Raw genomic sequence first — 21,793 nt, forward strand, 5'->3', positions numbered from 1 at the left:
TTGTACGTAAATAATTTATCGATTCTTTTTATTTTATTATATTTTTTTATCATATGAAATCTGGCTGCCTATAGAATGATTATTTGTTGTAAATTGCAAATTGAAAAAGGACTATGAATAAATTGTAACATGTTGGAAAGTAAGGAATTTCCCGGTTGAGCCTTCGAAATAGAAACGATACGAATGATCTATTGTGAGGTCACGTGTGTAGTACTAAGTCCAGGCTACTACGTGTACCGGATAATTGGTCGCATGTGTAGTACTAAGTGCAGGCTACTATGTGTACCAAATAGCTTTGACTACAAGTGTGAAAATATGTGCAGGCAACTGAGTATCAGTTATTATTCCGAAGAGTTCAACGGGAAAATTGATTAAGTAAAAATACATGTGGACATGATTATATGATGAATAAGTGCAGGTATATGTTTAAGAAAATTTTGAGCAATATGCTCGATATTTGAGTGAACTTCGATAAGACAAAATGGATTAAGTGAAATTATGTAAGAGTGAATTTTAGTAATAAAATAGTGTTGGAGAGCAGTAGTTGTGTGACTTTAAAAATTCACAAAAAATTGTGTAAGTTGAATTAAATTTCAAATAAATTATGGAATTAAATCTTAATGAGTCTATTTTCATGTAAAAGAAACAGGGGGAGAAAAAGAGTTGTATATTATGTGATATTATAATTTTTGTGAGACAGTGTCAAAATGAATTCGAGATCCCCTATTCTGACTTGGAAAAATTGTTAAAAATTGTATAAAAATAATTATGGGTTATAATTTATATGCTTAGAATATCTTATGAGTATACTTTTAATAGAAACAAATGGAAACATTATCCGAGTCTCGTACTATGAGATAAATAAATTTTAGTGAAGAAAGGTCGAAGCTATCAAATAGCGAAATAGGGGAGACTTTGAATAATAAAATTTACTTATTGGCTAGACAAAAAATTCTGAAAATTTTATGGTGGAAAGATATATGAGTCTATTTTCTAGGAAAATTTACGTATCTTAATTTGGAGTTCCGTAACTCCAGATATAAATGATTAAGTGACTGTGACTCAAGAAAGCAGCTTAACCAGAACATGTGTAAATGTACAATTGGGTTAGTTTTACTATGGAAATTATGTTAGTAAATTGCTTATTATTATTTCATGCGAGCTTACTAAGTGTAAAGCTTACCCCCTCCCTCCTTTCCATTTCTTTTAGTGTTGTCAGGTTAGCTCAGGGTTGGAGATCGTTGGAGGCAGCATCACACTATCAAGCCAACATCTTGACAGTATAAACACATATGCTAGAATTATCAAGTGAGTGGCATGTGTAGGGACCTAGTTTTATAACATGTGTTATTATAATTTGGCCAAATATATTGGTCTTTAGTGAGCTAATGATTCTGACTTATAAATCTAGCTATTTATGTTATGTTTGATATTGGTGATGTGCATATGCTTGTTTGCCATGCATGGTTGGTAATATGTTATGTGTTGTTGTGAATGTTTAAGTCCGTTAACGCCTCAAAAATGTTTAAGTTCGTTAACGCCTCGAACCCTGTCCTGACGTTGGATACGGGTGAGGGGTGTTACATACAACATCCATTCAAACTGAAAAGCATAAATTGTAAATATCGTTATGTATTAATTATTTTTAACGAATCATTGCGTAATTAATATAGGTTCTAAAACGATAGGAAATTAACCTTGATTTTTTAGCATTGATCTAACAACATCTTAACTTCTTCCAACTTTTCGGGTAGTCCCATGTAACTCGACCTATGGTTGCACATGTACAAGTGATATATTAGGCGAATATAAAATAATAAAAAAACATTTACTGCATAAACTATGTATTTATTAATAAATGATGTTTACATTGTCACCAAAGGGAATGTGTATGGGTCAGTGACTCTAGGGCATAGAAATGGTATTCGCCACTAGGCCCACGAATGCAGTAGCAATAAGCAACCACCGATCGACATCTTATCCTATTGCGTTGCCCGACAAAGCTCCCGGTATAACATTGACAACACGACAAATACCCAACTTAGTTTTGTACATTCACTGAAGTCCATTAAATGTAGAAGCCACCTTATGTGCACCAAATTTTTAGATTTATCGAGTATTAAAATGCCCCCGATTAGCCTCATGATAAATGCCTGGGCGTACTATTGTATGACCTCCTCCATTGCATTGTCAGGAAGTTTATCAAAAATTTTCTCCAACCAGTTGGTCGATATTTGATTACCTTCGAACTTGTTCAGGACTTTTCTCATATTACTAGGTAGAGGTCCACTTTCCCCCAAACCACCGGTGATCCCGTGATGACTGGCCCGCCCACCGAAAGATCGAGTTATAACGCTACATCCTCGAGTGTGATTGTACACTCGTCGTATGGAAGGTGAAAAATGTGTGTTTCGAGCTTCCATCTTTCCACCACGCGTTGATTAATGTTGGATCGAGTTTGCAACCTCCTTGCATGCGAGATGCATGCAAGAATCCAGCCTCTTGCAGATACCCACAATTTCAAGGGTCAGAGGCTCCCCTGTATTATGTATGAACACCTCCAGCACAAGATCGTTCACCTATTTATAACATAAAAAATTATTTAGATTTATATAAAAAAATTTAACATAATTAATTAAAAATAACGAATATTTATAAATAACGAATTACCGTTGCTAATTGGGCGGTGGAAATATGGTTGCCACCAAAGAAGATTAGAGAGGCATCCATTCTCGAGAAATTGATCCGAACGAATAAAATACGATATAATTAAAAAATAATATTCTAAAATGAAAATATAAATAAATTTTGAATAAAAAGTTTGAGAGAGTTGAAAGAATGATGTGAATGAAAAAAATGAAATTTGAGGGTATTTATAGGTTTAAAAAAAGTACTGTTGGATTTTTAAAAAAAATTTACCGTTTGGCACGGCAATGGTCAAAAAGTCGTTGCAATTACCATTGAGGGAAAGCACGTTTAACTGTGCACGCTTTACTGCCATCTGTCCAAAAAGCGCCCTCAGTTGGACGCGCTTTCCGTTTCTCTCTCTTAAAACCGGCTTATTTCTCTAATTAAAGTTAAAGTTGGCCTAAAGGTCTAATTAAAAATTAAAATCAGTTTATAGCCCTTATTGAGCCTTAACATTGGTATTTAAAAAAAATACCAAATTAAAAGGAGTAATATATATGTGTCGTTTTTTTAATATTTATGGTTTTAGGGTTTTTTTATATTTATGAGAATATGTTATTTCTGGAGAGAGAGTGTGAAATCTCCTTTGATTAGATGTCTAAATATTAGTGCTTTTGTCCATGAGTCTACTTACATTTGTATTTTTAATTTTATGTTGCTTTAAGCTTTTTTTTTTAAAAAAATTTAATATAGCACATTAACATTTTTTGTTAGAAGATTAGATAATTGTAATTTTATTTTTGACTCTCGGGTTCAATTCCTTTTATAAGCATTTTAATATTTATTTTTTATTTCATATTGTTTCAATTTTTTATTTTTAATTAACGTTTATAATTCATAAATATATTATTTATTAATATATTATAATTAATATATTATTTTTTGGTTCTATGATTTTTTAAAAACATGTTATTCGTATTATTATGTTAAAATTAAATATATATATATTAAAAAATTATGAAAAATATAAATTAATAAAAAAAATAATGTTTAGATCAAAAATGAATCTAAACAGATGGTTATCTAAATTCAAATGCATTTAAACAACTATTTATCTAAATTCATTATAAGAATATATTTTTTAGTTCTTTTATAAGTATATATATTTATTATGATTAAAGCTAATTTAGATATATGTAGATTCAACGTAATTATTAATTTCTAAAAAGGAGTAATTATTCTATCCACGTGAAGTGGAGGAAAAAAACTCTAAAAATAATTGGTCTAAGATACTAGACCATTAAAACTAGAGCTGATCATGGGCCGGGCAGCCCGGCCCGGCTCGAAGGCCCGCCCGAAAAATGGGAAGGTTTGGGTAAAAACATAGGCCCGAAAAATGGGCTTGGGCAAAAAAACGAGGCCCGTTTAGAAAACGGGTCGGGCCTCGGATAAGAGTTTTTTGGCCCGGGCCCGGCCCGAATTATATATTATTATATATATTTTTTATTTTTTAAAATTATTTTAAACTTTTAATATAACTATTTTTTATTATATTGTTAATTTGTGTATTGTTTTAAGAATTGTTTTAGTATTATTTTTATTTGTTTTAATATTTGTTTTTATGTTTTTAAATATATTTGATTTATTATATTTTTAAATTTTTTTATTTAATAAAATAAGAAAAAATATTAATATGGGCCGGGTCGGGCCGGGCTCGAGCTTAGTAATTTTATTTCGGGCAGGGCTTGGACAAAATTTTAGGCCCATATTTCGGGTCGGGCCGGGCCCGGGCCTAGTAAATGGGCCTAAAATTTTATCTTGGCCCGGCCCGAACCCAGCCCGGCCCGGCCCATGATCACCTCTAATTAAAACACATAGCATCATTTGTAAATTATTATTTTTAACTTTATTAAAAAGGGTTTAGATGGACGATTAAATGCAGTATGATGCGGTGCGTTTAGTTTACTTTTTATCACGCTATAATATTTAATTTAACCAACACTGATATTTTTACATTAATCACAAATAAACGTACCAGCCATCTAAACCCAACCTAGGATAATATCCCCTATTAAAATGGGTCTCAATAGGGAAAAATAGACCTTTGTTAAAGATGAACACCCAGGAGACATGTTTGGTACAAGGTATTGGGTAATGGGGTGAATAATCATTTTGCACATTTATGTATATGCTTAAGCGAGACAGGACCAAAGTCGCTTTAAAGTTGAAAGCAGTAGATCTAACGAATCTAGATATTGTTAGGAGGTTTGTCATTAACTGCTTCACCAAGGACCACAACATTTTTTTTTCTTCAACTCAATCATCATTTTGTCTGATCCAAGCGGCACCATCCCAAATTTGTCCATATGTTTAACTTGGAACATGTAATAAAACACTAAAATCTAACTCCCAACTCATATTTCCCACTAGAAAAATCATTTGATTACAAATGGAGAATACCCGAATGGGTCAACTTGAATGCTTATGCAAATTTAGTATAACACTAACCAATCCTAACCTTATTTAGGGCTTTTAGCCACAAACTTTGTTCACATAGAGAAGCTCAATGTCACAAACAAATCCTGCAAACAATTGTCTTTCGACTCTATGAACAAATTCCCTAATCACGCAACAACCTCGTCTACTTTGGAATTAAAAACAAAGCTTGGAAATGTTGTTGTTATGTCCTTGCAGTATTCGTATTACAGAAAGGATGAGCTCCTGGGCCAGTATCGTTTCTAGGTACATTGGGTATAACATTGTTAAACACATACCTCAAGTAGGGGAGAGTCATGATTTTCAACAATGATGGATTACGGGCAACCAAGTTTTGCCATTCTAATATATCTATCTTCCCATCCTAATTAATGTCGGCATCCAAAAACGTCTGTTCATAAATCCACACATCTCAGTAAAATGTTACATTAAGTAAAATTCCACCAACAGAGTTAAGATACAAATATTCATATAAGCTAAGACTACCAAAAGTGATAGTGCTCTAGAATAACATATTTTTATGTATTAATCATGTGTTTATTCTGAGCTTGATCCTATTAATTTGAGTTATTTATGTCTTTTTTTATCGATTAGGGGCTGATTTGGAGGCAAAAGCAAAATTAAGGGACAAAAGTGCGAATTTGGAGACACAATGGGCTGATATGCCACACAGGAAAAAGATTGTGCCAAAAGTGCGAGCATGGAAGACACAAGGACTAAAAACGCAAAAAGAAGAGATTTTATTTTATAAGACTCCATTTTATTTGTATTAGGATAATTAATATTAAGATAATTATTAGGATTATTTAATTTTAAGATTTAATTTTAATTATCTTTATTTATCTTTAATTAAATGTATTTATCTTTTCAGAATTTAAGTTAAATTAGACTATCTCCCTAGCACTATAAATAGGGGGTGAAGTGGCTCTATTTGGTGTTCATCTTTTTTCTGTAAACACTCTCCCCCTGAAAGTCTAGGCTTTTGTTTCTTCATATTTTCTTTCAATAAAATTTCCTTTTCCATTTTTATATTTATTTTCTTTTTCAACATTATCATGAGTCACTAAAACCTATCTAGCCGAAGGTTGTCAATATTCCCCAAAAAGGGTTCTTGAGGCCTAGAATCCGTACTTAGCCTTCTCGCCAAGTATTCATCGTTTCTCCGCACTACAGGCTGATGCTTCTGTCCATGGCCCTTAAGAAGTAAGTTTTTCAGCATATGCAAAGGCAGCCGCTTTGTATGTTTTGAAAGGATTGCACAGTCGGTTCGTTAACTTACTGCGTTAGAGGTTGGCGAGCCAAAGAGACAAAATGGCATGAGATTCGCTATTGAGAAGAGTTGATCTAGCATAGATTACTGGCTAGAGTTAGATTCCCTAAAAATCGTAAGTCTAATATTTAGAGCTGGTGGTCGTAGGCGTCCTCTTCCATTGTAACTGGCTTACTTTAGTTGAGAAGGGTTACTTAAAAGCCAAGGACTGAACCCAAGGCGAGACAACCGGAGGCTGGAATCTCGCCATATAAGAAACTTTCTCTTTTCATAACTCTATTTATTTTTCCTTATTTTAATTTCTGCAATTTATTTAATTTCGTAATTTCAATTCACTTCAAATTCTGTTTTTATTTTTCCAGATTCTTAATTCTATTTTTTTATTTTTCAGGAACGCAGGTTTTCTTGGCCAAGAAATTATTCAGGATTTCAAGAAACGAGAATTCATACAATCCGGTCCCTGAAGATTCGACCCTACTTCCCCTTTACTGTTATTTTTACTATTTTACAGAGAATAGGATATTTTTTGTGCTCTCAACGATGCATCAAATTTTGGCGCCGTTGACGGGGATCAGTAACGTACTAATCTTTTTTTTGTTTCTTATGACCAGATCTGCTCTAGGAACTCTTGCGTTTGATTCGGAGATTGAAAAGACTGTAAGAGCTAATCGCAAGGAAACAAAGCTAAAGAAAAAGCAGTCAGCGGTGGTTGAAACTCAAAATAATCTACCGTCAAATCAGAATCGACGACGGAGCAAAGTCTAGAGTTAAGGAAAACCCTACTCAAACTTTTAAAGGTGAAAAATTAGAAGTCGATTGCCCAGAAGAAGTGTTTAACGCTAGGGTTGACGTAAACCCTAATTTAGCACCTCAACCTATGGCTCAGACAATTCAGCAATTGGCTGAAGCGCCGACAGAACAACCACCACTATGCATCGCGTATCCTACTATGGATACTAATTTCGAGCTAAAATCAGGATTGATTCAGCTACTGCCAACTTTTCATGAGTTACAAAATGAAAACCCCCATAAGCATTTAAAAGAATTACATATGGTTTGTTTGAGTATGAAACCTCAGGGGGTAACTGAGGATCAAATTAAATTGCGTGCTTTTCCTTTTTCTCTAGCAGATTCAGCTAGGGAATGGTTATTTTATTTACCTCTTGGATCCATTACAACTTGGGCTGATCTATCTCGCTTATTTCTTAATAGGTTTTTCTCTGCATCACGAGCGGCTGAGTTAAGAAGGAAGATTATGGGAATAAGGCAAAAAGAGGCAGAATCTCTGTACGACTATTGGGAACGATTTAAGAAATTGTGTGCGAGTTGCCCACAACATGGTATAATAGAGCAATCTCTCCTCCAATACTTTTATGAAGGCTTGAAACCCATGGAGATGAATATAGTAGACGCCGCTAGTGGAGGAGCATTGGTCAACATGACTCCCCAACAAGCAAGAGACTTGATTTCCACAATGGTGGCAAATTCTCAGCAATTTCGAGCTAATCCTGAACCCCCTAAAAGAGTTCACCAGCTAAGTAATTCTACCTTTGAGGATAAACTTGATAGACTTACTAATATTGTGAATTATCTTGTTGTAGAAAAAGAAAAACCAGCCCGAGTATGCGAAATATATGCTACACCTGAACATACGACTGATGCTTACCCTAGTCTGTGTGACGATACTATGGCCCATTTAGATGCTGTGGGAAATTTTCCTGGGCCACCACAAAGGCGATACGACCCTTATGCCAATACCTACAACCCAGGATGAAGGGACCACCCTAACTTTAGTTATGGGGCTAATCTACGATAAAACCAACTATACCCAAATCGGGTCCCACAACAGCCACAAGATTCAGGTAATTTTCTGGAGACTTTGGTCAATAAATTAGCAGCTAATGTCCTTGATTTTCAACAGCAAACTCTTAATTTCCAAAAAGAAACGAAGGCATTTATAAGAGAATTAACCACGTCAATTGAGAAATTGAGTTCTCAAGGGAAGTTGCCGTCGCAAACAGAACCAAACCCTAGACAGAATGCAAATACAGTAATGTTGCAAAGTAGAAAGGTACTGGAACCAATTCCTAACAAGAATCTTGGCCAAGAAATCGCCCAGGAAACTCTAGAAAACGACGAACAGATCCGAGCGAAACCCCCACTGCCAAAAATCCAACCTCCATTTCCAAGACGACTAAACTAGTGTCAGAACGGTAAGGAAGACAAAGAAATCTTAGAAACATTCAGAAATGTCGAGATCAACATACCACTGTTGGATGCCATCAGACAGATTCCAAGGTATGCCAAATTCCTTAAACAGCTTCGCACCAACAAACAAAAGTTAACAGGCAATGAAAAGGTAAGTGTTGGTGAAAATGTTTTCACAATGCTACAACGGAAAATGCCAATTAAATGCAAAGATAGGGGTATGTTCACTATTCTATGCAAAATTGGCCATTTAAGAATTAAAAAGGCTATGTGCGATTTAGGGGCATCTATAAATGTAATGCCTTATTCTATTTATGAATCACTTAATGCGGGTTTTTTGATGAAGACAAGTGTTATTATTCAATTGGCGGACAGGTCTATTGTGCATCCTGAAGGAGTCCTCGAGGACGTCTTGGTAAAAATTAATGAACTTATTTTCCCTGCAAATTTCTATGTAATAAAGATGGAGGAGGATAAAACTGCTGGATCTTCAGACCTCCTATTGGGCTGACCCTTCCTTAGTACTGCTAGCACTAAGATCGATGTTTGAAGCGACACTCTTACGATGGAATTTGATGGGGAGATCGTGAAATTTAATGTTTACGATGCTATTAGTCATCTAAGCGAAATCTTGAACGTAAACCGTGTCGTCATGATTGACTCATTAGTAGACAAGCCTTTTGAGTCAACTTATGAAGACAAATCTGAATATAGAACTGATGATTATGAATTTGTTAATACATTATTGTCCCCATCAGAAACTAAACTTCTACCTTCTATCGTGCAAGCTCCAGATTTGGAATTGAAACCGCTTGCCGAGCATCTTAAGTATGCATTTTTAGGAAAAGGTAATACCTTACCCATTATAATTTCAAATAGACTCTCTAAACCAGAGGAAGAAAGTTTGATCCAGGTACTAAAAAGTCATAAGGAGATGATTGGCTGGACCATTGCAGACTTAAAAGGGATAAGCCCTTTGAGATGCATCCACAAGATTTACTTGGAGGAGAACACGAAACCAAGGAGAAATGCACAAAGACGTTTAAACCCGAATATGATGGAGGTGGTAAAAAAAGAAATAATTAACTTGCTAGATGTTGACATTATCTTTCCTATTTCTAACAGCAGATGGGTAAGTCCGGTACAAGTCGTGCTTAAGAAAACGGGCATGACAGTAAAGAAAAATACTGAGGGGGACTTAGTACCGGTCTGAGTACAAAACGGGTAGCATGTCTGCATCAATTACATGAAGTTGAACGCTTATACTAGAAAAGATCATTTCTCTCTTCCTTTTATAGATCAAATGCTTAAACGTTTAGCTGGTAAAACTCACTTTTGTTGTCTTGATGGATATTCAAGTTTCTTCCAGATCCCTGTTGAGCCAGAAGACCAGGAAAAAACCACTTTTACATGCCCTTCGACACATTTGCATACAGGATAATACCATTTAGACTTTGCAACGCACCAGCTACCTTCCAGATATACATTATGAGTATATTTTTTGAATATGTAAAAAAAAATATTGAAGTTTTTATGGATTATTTTACCGTGTATGGGAACTGTTTTACTGAATGTCTTGAAAATCTCACGATAATTTTGAACAGGTGCATAGAATTTAATCTTGTCTTGAACTATGAAAAATGTCATTTTATGGTAGACAAAGGTTTGATTCTAGGTCATATAGTCTCGTCTAAGGGAATTAATGTTGATAAGGCCAAAATTGACATTATAAATTCTCTTCCATATCCCTCTACTGTTAGAGAGATACGTTCTTTTCTTGGCCATGCAGGATTTTATCTGCGTTTTATTAAGAATTTTTCAAAAATAGCTAAACCATTATGCGAGTTGTTGCAGAAAGATAAGAAATTTTAGTTCGGTCCAAAATGCAAAGAGGCTTTTGATACACTCAAGCAAAAGTTGGTAACTGCTCGTATAGTACAGGCACCAGACTGGAACTATCCCTTTGAAATTATGTGCGATGTAAGCGAACGCAGCGTGGGAGCCGTATTGAGACAAAAGATAGCCAAAGAGCCTCATGTCATCTGCTATGCCTCAAAAACCCTAGATGCTGCACAAAGCAACTATACGACCATAGAAAAAGAACTTTTAGCTATTGTGTTTGCTTTAGATAAATTTCAATCATATTTACTAGGATCTAAGGTGATTATTTTTTCTGACCATACAGCTCTTATGTACTTGATAGCAAAGAAAGAAGCAAAATCAAGGCTTATTAGGTGGATTTTACTACTTCAGGAATTTGACATTGAGATTCGTTACAAAAAGGGGTGTGAAAACCTAGTGGCCAACCACTTGAGCAGGATAAAAACTCCGTTCGATGATGTTCCCATAAAGGATGAGTTCCCTGATGAAAACTTATTTTTTACCAAGGCTCACTATCCGTGGTATGCAGATATAGTTAATCTCTTAACCATGGGATCGTTACCCACTGAGTTAGTACGTTCTGTAAAGGACAAGCTTAGACGGGAAGCTCGGTATTACATTTGGGACGACCCATACTTGTGGAAACACTGTTCAGATCAGATAATAAGACGATGTATTCCAGAAATTGAGGTAACCTCTATCCTTACTTTTTGTAATACAAAAGCTTGTGGAGGTCACTTTGGCCCTAAACAGACAGCTCACAAGGTATTGGAGTGTGGGCTATATTGGCCCACAACCTTTCGCGACGCATATAACTTTTGTAAGTCCTGCGATAAATGCCAGCATACAGGTAACATCACTAAAAGAAATCAAATACCCCTATCCTCAATTTATGTATGTTAGATTTTTTATGTATGGGGCATCGATTTCATGGGCCTCTTTATTTCTTCGTTTAGAAACGTATATATACTTCTTACAGTAGACTATGTTTCTAAGTGGATAGAAGTAAAGATTACTCGCAATGATAATGCTAAAACTATTGTGGAGTTTCTAAAACGAACTATTTTTTTCTAGGTTTGGCACACCTCGAGCTTTGATCAGTGATCGTGGTACCCACTTTTGCAACAAGGTCATGAAGGCACTATTATTCAAATACGGAGTTCATTATCGTATATCGACGGCCTACCATCCCCAAACGAATGGCTTAGCAGAGGTTTCAAACAGGGAAATCAAGTTTATTTTGAAAAAAAAAATTTGGCCCAACCGAAAGGATTAGAGTCTTCGACTCAATGACGCGCTTTGGGCCTATCAGACTACGTATAAGGGCCCGATTGACATGACCCTGTATCGACTTGTTTTTGGCAAAGCGTGTCATCTACCAGTAGAACTGGAGCAGAAAGCTTATTGGGCTGTCCGACAATGTAACATGGAGTTAGAGCGCGCAGGGAAGGCAAGGAAATTGGACATTCAAGAATTGGAAGAGATTCGCAATGATGCCTATGAGAATGCTCTAATTTATAAAGATAAAACAAAATTGTTTCATGATAGGAAAATATCTCAGAAACATTTCTCGGTAGGGCAAAAAGTTTTGCTTTATAACTCCATATTAAAGTTGTTCCCAAGTAAGCTTCGATCTTGGTGACAAGGACCTTTTATTGTGACTGAAGTATTTACGCATGGCGCAATTGAAATAGAAAGTGAAGAATCAGAAAAGCAGTTCACAGTCAATGGTCAATGGCTGAAGCCATTTTACGAAAATTTCCAGGCCCACACGGTCGAAAAAATTCAATTAGAACCACTATAAAACCATTCAAGGCGTCGAGCTAACGACATTAAACAAGCGCTTGTTGAGAGGCAACCCAATTTTTATTTTTATTTTTATTTTTATTTATTTTATCTTATTATTTTATTTTATTCAAATATTAATAAAATTCTCTTCTTCTAGATAGACCGAAACGAAGATAAGAAGAAAGGAGGAACGAAAAATTTGCAACCAAACAGCCCCTACTCGACACTTTTGGCCAGCAACTAACGGATCTCATTGCCATCATACGTGAACGACAGTAATTACACGGGGAGTTCCTCTATACTTTTTTCTCTTATTTTATTTATTTCACATCGAGGACTATGTGTTTTAAGTAGGAGGGAGGTATTCCTCATTATTTCTGTCATTTTAGATGCTGAATTTTTGTTGTTGCTGCCTTTTTTTTTTTTAATATTTTACCTCTTTTCATGCCCAAGAATTTGACCACGACTTGCCCACTATTTGACCCCACATGCATGATTCTTATCTACTGAGTTAATTATGATTTTGCTTGATAGATTTCATCTCCACTGTTTTATTTCTTTTAGTCTAAATGATTATGATTAATGGAGTTAGCCCTATCTTGATTTTGGTAAATTTGATTAAGTCTAAATACAATAGGACACTTAATACAATTGAATGCTTAAAATATGTTCATGACTATTAAGATGGTTACTGAAATTTATTTTTGACACTTGATTGTTTTTCCTAAGTCCTCCAAAATTAAAATTTCATTTAATAATAATAATGTTTCCATGGTTATGGGTGCAACTTAAGACGTGACTAGCTTGGGTTGTCATCCTATTTCGCGTCAAAAGGTTGTGTGACGCGTTAGGTAAAACTCCGCTAACCGGAATTAATTTCTAAGAATGTGTTGGGCTGAATAACCAGGGTGAGATGCTTGGCTGTCATCTCTCTTCGCGTCAAAAGGTTCAATATTTTTCCTAAGTAAAAGTAAATAAATAAAGTTGAAATTAAAGTAAAAAAAAAAGAAAAAACAATAAATAAATATGCATTAATAAAATTGGGGATTAAAGGGAAAAATAAATAAGGTGTCTTGATAGGTTTGGTAATTACCTAATTTTCATGAAATAATCCAAGTCGATCTTAATTTTGTTTGTGTTAATTGGAATACTTTTTCAATTTTACTTAAAGCAAGCTAGGGTTTTCTTTGTTTTCATATGCATTTTAACTAATTTTTATAAAACGTTAGAGTAATATTTCTTTCATGGCAAGATTTAATTTTCACAGTGGACAAGAACCATACTTGAGGACAAGCATGGACTAAGTAGGGGGAATTTGATAATGCTCTAGAATAACGTATTTTTATGTATTAATCATGTGTTTATTCTGAGCTTGATCCTACTAATTTGAGTTATTTATGTCTTTTTATCGATTTGGGACTGATATGGAGGCAAAAGCAAAATTAAGGGACAAAAGTGCGAATCTAGAGACACAATGGGCTGATATGCGATACAGGAAAAAGATTGTGCCAAAAGTGAGAGCATGGAAGACACAAGGACTAAAAACGCAAAAAGAAGAGATTTTATTTTATAAGACTCCATTTTATTTATATTAGGATAATTAATATTAAGATAATTATTAGGATTATTTAATTTTAAGATTTTATTTTAATTATCTTTAATTAAATGTATTTATTTTTTTTAGAATTTAAGTTAAATTAAACTATCTCCCTAATACTATAAATAGGGGGTGAAGTGACTCTATTTGGTGTTTATCTTTTTCTGTAAACACTCTCCCCCTGAAAGTTTACGCTTTTGTTTATTCATATTTTCTTTCAATAAAATTCTCTTTTCTATTTTTATATTTATTTTCTTTTCTACCATTATCATGAGCCATTAAAACCTATCTAGCCGAAGGTTGTCAATATTTCCCAAAAAGAGTTCTTGAGGTCTAGAATCCGTACTTAGCCTTATCGCCAAGTATTCATCGTTTTTCCGCATTACGGGCTAACGCTTCCGTCCATGGCCCTTAAGAAGTAAACTTTTCAACATATGCAAAGGCGGCCGCTTTGTATGTTTTGAAAGAATTACACAGTCGGTTCGTTAACTTACTGCATCAGAGATTGGCGAGCCAAAAGACAAAATGGCGTGAGATTCGCCATTGAGAAGCGTTAATCTAGCATAGATTACTGGCTAGAGTTAGGTTCCCTAAAAATCGTAAGTCTAATCTTTGGAGTTGGTGGTCGTAGGCGTCCTCTTCCTCTATAACTGGCTTACTTGAGTTGAGAAGGGTTACTTAAAAGCCAATAATTGAACTCAAGGCGGAACGAGACAACCGGAGGCTGAAATCTCGCCACATAAGAAACTCTCTTTTCCCAACTCTATTTATTTTTCCTCATTTTAATTTCTGCAATTTATTTAATTTCATAATTTCAATTCACTTCAAATTCTATTTTTATTTTTCCAGATTTTTAATTCTATTTTTTCATTTTTCAAGAACGCAAGTTTTTTTGGCCAAGAAATTGTTCAGGATTTCAAGAAACGAGAATTCATACAATCCGGTCTCTAAGGATTCGACCTTACTTCCCCTTTACTGTTATTTTTACTATTTTACAAAGAATAGGATATTTTTTATGCTCTCAACGACGCATCAAAAATATTCTGCTTTACCACAAACGTTCTCACCTTATCAAGAATAACCTCAATGATTTCATCGCCCAACTTGATTTCAGATTGACATAAAAGTGCAATCAACATTAGCTTGACCTGCAAATCACGTGAGATAAAGTTGCCTACAAAGAGGTTTGTGTAAAGACATGGATGATCGGTAGCAAACCTATAATATTTTAAACCAGTCCTGGTTTAAATAATGCAACTGAATGAAAATATAAATCAAAATGATATATATAAAAATAAAATGCATATCAGTCCTCAAATACCTCATTACGCTCAATAAAACCCGTTTCATCCATATCATAAAGTTTAAATGCAACTGCATTGTAAAACCATCAAATTAAAATTGAGATGCTAGACTGACATATGTTTATGCAATTCAGATTATTATACCAACTGTTCACTTACATTCAGTCTTGTCCTCTTGAGAAGAACAAAGTCACCAAAATCAATGACTCCCTTCTTCTTGGCATCAAACAAATTAACGATCTGCATATCTTTACAAATAAAAGAAACTAGATTACTAAATCTTGCATGTAATAATAGGACAGAGAGGCATCTCTCATGAAGCATTAGGATTATAAACATAATATTTCTACAAGATAAAAGTAACAAAAATGCCTTAAAAACAAATTTGACTCTATAGATAATCATGCAGCCAGATTCACTTGTTGCCGGCCATCACATGACCCTCAAACATAACTTAGACAAAAGTATAATGGAAGTAATATTTAATTTCCATAAAGATATAAAGCAACAAAATATATTACCCGATTTGCAAAAATGTTATCCTTCTTCTTATTCATAAACAGGGCTAATTGAAACCCTTCCTGCATATACAACAGCAATGTCATGAAAACCATTCAACACATCAGACGTAATAATCTTTACCTTAAACTACATTAAAGAAAAAGTAAAAAACCTCTGGTTGATACAGGAAGCACAGAATTGCACCTTGTTAATCAGCCCATCATCGATCACAGAACTGCTTATGCTCTTGAATAGCTCAATGAGTGCTTCAACTTCACTAACAGTAACTGCATATGTAAGCAAAACCAACTAATTAAAATAAGCCGATTTGTCCAGGAAATAAGATTTTCGAGGTCATTAAGAAACAACAATAAACCAAAAATTATTTCGAAAATTGTATTGCATGAGTGTGTTTTTAAAAATGCTCAAAAACGTTAGTGTTTCACCACGTGAAACAAATCAAACAATTGGGTACACATCCAATGAACAAAAAATTCTAATAATTTCCTAACTTACAGGCAGTTTGAGAAGCGAGTTCAATAGGGTCTTCGTGTCTTGTTACTTTAGAATGAAAGCAGCCCATTTACCGGGAAAAATGCGGTTCTAGACTAAAGCTCCTGTGCTTTACAATGTTCTTCCTGTAAAAACATTTTAAACCCTTCATATTTATTAACAGCAGTTATTAAAAATCGAATACTCAGCTTTGAAATCAAAACAAATAAAATATTAGAAACAAAAAAAAAAATCCTAAGGCTTTCAAAAAAAACTATCGACATTGTGCTGAAAACATAAGAAGGATTTCAGATAGCAGTAGAGTAGCGGTGTGATAGCCGCTCCGTCCGCCACCGGTAAAAGATATCAATAGCGGTGTAAACAATTTTTTACGCTAAACTGAGCCGTAACACAAAAATCTTATTACTGTTAGGGTTTCAAAAATACCTTATATAATTTCCTGCTTTGGTCTGTCGGAAAGTTGAAGGCAATTAAGGGACTGGAGGAGTGGGGTACAGGCGGAAGAAGAGAATTGGTCGGGAATTTTAAAACGAAATTTTAGGAAATCTTTCCTTATATATACATATATAATAATTTGCTTAAATAAGAAATTCACCGTCTTTACAATAATCATCCCAGCACGTGGCATCTTATTTAAAAATTTGGAATAATAACTTTTTTGGCCCTCAATTTTACGAAAAAATTTATTTTAGCCCTTGAACTTATTATTTTGTCAAATCACCCCAAAATGGATTAAAAAGTTAATATTTGTTAACTTTGCTGATACGACATATGCATAGTTAGTATGCCAGTAATTAATTAATTTTTAAAATATGAAAAAATATTTTATATATATTTTTTAATTTTTAAACTTTAAAAAATTAATTAAATGCTGATATGTTTTCTATACGTATACAATGTCAACAAAGTTGAATTTTGGGGTGATTTAACAAAAAAACAAGTTTAAGGCTAAAAAGGGTGAAAATTTAAATGGAGGGCTAAAATGATATTTTTATAAAGTTAGAGAGCCTAAAAATTTTCTTATTTTCTATTTATTTGTTTGTTTTTACTAGATTTTCTCAAGAACTATATGTGTGTATCCAATAAGAATTAATAGAAATACTATGTATCGTATGACGGGTTGGGTTAATTATTAATTATTGAGTAAATAACTTAATGGGTCATTTAATTCTTAGAGTATTTTTATTTTGGTCACCTATAATAAAATTCTTGTAATTTAGTCAACCAACTTTTAGTCACTTTAAAAATATTTTTAAAGTATTGATTAGGGTAAAATTATTAAGAATTAAAGTGAAAAAGTGGAAAAACTAAAATAATACACAAAAATTGTTAAATTTTACTTGTTTGTCCCATTGCCAAAATTTTTACTTTTTCTAAATATGAAAATTTTAAATTTCAAAACATCAAAATAGATTAATTAAATTGTTGAAAATTTTTTATCCATTCATAATGTCAACTAATTTGTTACTATAATATTAAAATTAATTAATTTAATTTCTTTTTAAAATTTAAATTTTATTTTATGTTTTTAAATTATTGTTAACGAAATCAACTTAAATAATTCATACTTAATAATTATCCACGAAACTTAAATTTCTTTTTTATATAATCTTGAATCTTTCATAACAAAAAAAGTAAAAGATACTTGCAATTAATTTGAATATTAAAATATACTTAAAGTCTCTGTACTCTTTGTATATTTGAAATTTTAGTATTGGTACTTTTATTTTTAGAAATTTAGTCCCATTTTTCAAATTTAAAAATTCAAATCTAGTTGTTAACACCATTAAATTTTTCCGTTAAATTCGTTAGCCATATAAAAAAAATATTACAATAAATTTGAATTTAACAAACAATTTTAATAATATTAATAACTCTTAAAAGTTGCATCAACATTTTAATCAAAATTAACTATTTGAGTTAATTAATGACATTATAAAAAAATAGAGGTATCGAAAAAATATAAAGATTGAATCTTAAATTTAAGTATAACATATGATAAACCATAATTTATACATATTTTTATCCCATGCTTAGCGCAATTATGGATGGTTTCTCCTTAGAATTGGTGAATTCGATGCTCCTAATCTTTTAATTTCATGTTTTATACTTAGGTGAGCATAGGAGAGTAAAAAGGGCGAGAAACGGGCCGAAAACGGAGAAAATAGACCCACGTGGGAAATCAACATGGCTTGGACTTCCTTACACGAGCGTGTCATACGGCCGTGTCCCTTTGGTGAGATCGAACCACGACTTACACTAGTAGATCACACACCCAAGCCCATTTAACAGCCTTGACCACGGCCTTAAGTAATCGTACACGGGCGTGTCCCTGCCGAGCCCAAGTTTAGGAGCAATGATCGGTAGAAATAGAATCATGGCACCATACACAATTTCTCATTGGTTCCCAACAGGCGGAATATAACAAAATACCAGAGAAAAGCAGAACCATGTAGATTATAATTCAATTAGACTAACAACACATTCATCTAACGTTAAGATCAGGGAACATTTCCTTATTTCGAACATTATTCCTTTAACTATTTCTACCATCCCAAATTCCATAATATTCCCTTCACTAAGAAAACCAGTTCATAGGGGAATTTCAATCAATATATTTCTCGACATCATACCAGGATAGATCGTTTTACCAAAATTAACTTTTCCGCTAACTGCGATGTTGCGAAAATTAAACAATCTTTCGGTCAATCTGATATCTTTCTAGCTCATGTCTGTACTTATCAACCCATTCTCAATCTCTAATCATACTTATAACCATTCCATCATTGAACTCTTTGGTTTCTCACCTAGAAACTCATTCAACATAAATCTTAGGAATTTCCCTTATAAAACACCACTTTGGTAAGGGGAGAGGGGTCGTAGGGCCTCTGACTCAACTTTCATATACAAATGTAACACAGTTTTCATCATAGCAATCATATTTCAATCATGTCATTCATTTCGAGGAACTAACATTCATATTAATTTTACACTCACTTTTTAGTTATCTCATTTAAACAAGTGTACTTATACATGTATTTCAATGTTTCCTAGATAATATTACTTATTCATTCATTAAATCAGACAAGTCAAGCACATAATATCATATAAGGGCCAAACAAACATGGATAAGTATATCACAGTCTAAACTTTTATCTTACATATCATCATATACATATCATTCAATTTTGGGGGCTCTTAGGCATTCTAAAACCTATTTAAACACCTGAGGAGGCACTTAGAAGGGAATGCAGAGTAGGAAGCAATGAATTACTCAAGGAAAGCCGATTGATCCATCTCAGAAGCCGGATTCATCATCAAGACTAAAGATCTCCCTTCAAGTTCCTTCAGGAGTTTTGGGTTTTCTTATGTTTTGTTATCTTTATGCTTTTGAGATGTTTTCTTTCATAAGTATGAACTAAACCCCCTAAATAACTAAGGGGAATGAAACCTAAGACGGATCTTGTTATTATTATCTGAATTGTATGATAAATATTTAACTTGTTCTTAATTATGTGTTCTTAATTCTTGTTTTGATATTCCAGGATATTGATTCAAGTTAAGCTCTTATTTAGAGGAGGAATAGACCCTGTCTAAGAGTAAATTTGTCATAATTAAGTGGAGTTGATTGCACACCTAGAGATAGGGTGATAAGATTTTACCGGATTAGGGTGAAACCTAATAAGGGAATCCATAATTCTAGGGTGTTAATTAGAAAGAGATTTCAATTATTCAACCTAGGGTTAGACGTTATTAGTCTCGAGAAAAATAATAATATAACTTAGGGATTTCTACGAATCAAGTCAAATGAATAAATCATCTGATTCAGAGTCAAATAATAAGTGAAGTCTAGGTGGATTTTTCCTTAGGTATTGTCTTAGCCAATCGAATTTTCCCAAAAGTATTTTCCCGAATTTTCTTTCTGTGCATTCTTAGTTAATAATTAGTTTAGATAATCAAACCTCTTAATTTTTAGGCTAAATAATAAAAAGGAAGTAAATACTAGTACTCGTAGTTCCTTTGGGTTTGACAATCCAGTCTTGCCGAACTATACTACTGTTCGATAGGTACACTAGCCTTAATCGTGATAATAAGTTAGTCTCAAGAACGATTCTTTCATAAATCTTTAAAACCTGTCACGAATATCACGTATCAAGTTTTTAGCGCCGTTGCCGGGGAACTAGGATATTAGGAACACTCGATTTTTATTACTTTAGCCATTTTACTTTTATTGCAATTTAAATTTTTATTTTATTTTTTAATTCTTCATTTATTTCCTTCTGACAGGTTTTTCTAGTTTATGACCAGAAGAAACCTGTCGGACCACTACTTTTTGATGGTGAGATCAACCGCATTGTTTGTAGAAACAGACGAGAAATAAGGGGAAACTTACGATACACAGAGAAAGAGCAAGATGATGATACTTCAACCACAACTGAAAAGATGGCTGAAAACCAAGAAAATCCGCTACCTCCTGCGATTGCTGTTAATCAGAATCTTGCTTCGCGCACTATGTATGATTATGCTAAACCTTCTTTAACAGGAACTAAATCAAGCATAGTTAGATCTGTTGTAGCTGCAAATACTTTTGAACTGAAACCTAACACAATTCAAATGATACAACAATTTGTTCAGTTTGATGGTTTGCAAGACGAAGATCCCAACGCTTACTTGGCAAATTTTTTAGAATTTTACGACACTTTTAAAATAAATGGCGTTTTTTATAATGCCATTCGCCTTCGGTTCTTCCCTTTTTCATTGAGAAACAAAGCTAAACAGTGGTTGAACTCGTTGTCACGGGGGTCAATCACTACTTGGGAACAAATGACCGAAAAGTTTTTATTAAAATATTTTTTGCTAAAATAGCCAAATTAAATAATGATATCTCTTCTTTTGTACAGATGGATTTAGAAACACTCTACGATGCATGGGAGAGATACAAGGACCTCTTGAGAAGATGCCTTCATCATGGGTTACCACTCTGGCTACAGGTTCAAACATTTAATAATGGCTTGAATCCTTCGACTCGATAGATGATCGACACAGCCGCTGGCAGAGCTATCAATAATAAGACACCTGAAGATGCTTATGAATTTATAGAAGAGATGTCACTGAATAATTATCAGTGGCAAGTCATGAGGACAAAGCCAACAAAAGCAGCCGGCATTTATAAAGTCGATTCGGTCACCATGCTCTCTAATCAGGTAGAACTCTTGAATAAGAAAATTGATGGTTTTCTTAATTCTTCACAGGTTCACCTAGTAATGCAGTGCAAAGCAAGTGGAGGTGGATCAAATAGTTCAAAATATTCACCTTATGGCCACAACATGGAGAACGAGCAGTTAAATTACATGGGTAACAATTCTCGATCTCAAAACAATCCTTATAGTAATACTTACAATGCAGGTTAGAGGAACCATCCAAATTTTTCATGGGGAGGCCAAGGAAATCAGAGACTACCACCCCCTTAAGGCTTTCAACAACCACCGTACCAGCAGGAAAAAAAGCCGAACCTTGAGGAGATACTAACTAAATTCATCTCGGTGTCAGAAACTCATTTTCAAAATACCGAGACGACACTCAAAAATCAACAAGCATCAATCCAGT

General features: G+C 33.8%; 1 non-coding gene and 1 pseudogene across 1 annotated transcript; both read right to left on the bottom strand.

Annotated features, from left to right (window-relative positions):
- Nucleotides 1-5,252: 5,252 nt before the first annotated feature.
- LOC107919697 (calcineurin B-like protein 1) lies at nucleotides 5,253-16,630 on the bottom strand (annotated as a pseudogene).
- A 4,424-nt stretch (nucleotides 16,631-21,054) lies between these two features.
- LOC121205531 (small nucleolar RNA R71) lies at nucleotides 21,055-21,161 on the bottom strand. Its single transcript, XR_005900607.1, has one exon. It is a non-coding gene; the product is annotated as a small nucleolar RNA R71 (small nucleolar RNA).
- Nucleotides 21,162-21,793: the final 632 nt, after the last annotated feature.

The sequence above is a fragment of the Gossypium hirsutum genome, chromosome A08 (genome assembly GCF_007990345.1).
Source record: "Gossypium hirsutum isolate 1008001.06 chromosome A08, Gossypium_hirsutum_v2.1, whole genome shotgun sequence".
Taxonomy (NCBI): domain Eukaryota; kingdom Viridiplantae; phylum Streptophyta; class Magnoliopsida; order Malvales; family Malvaceae; genus Gossypium; species Gossypium hirsutum.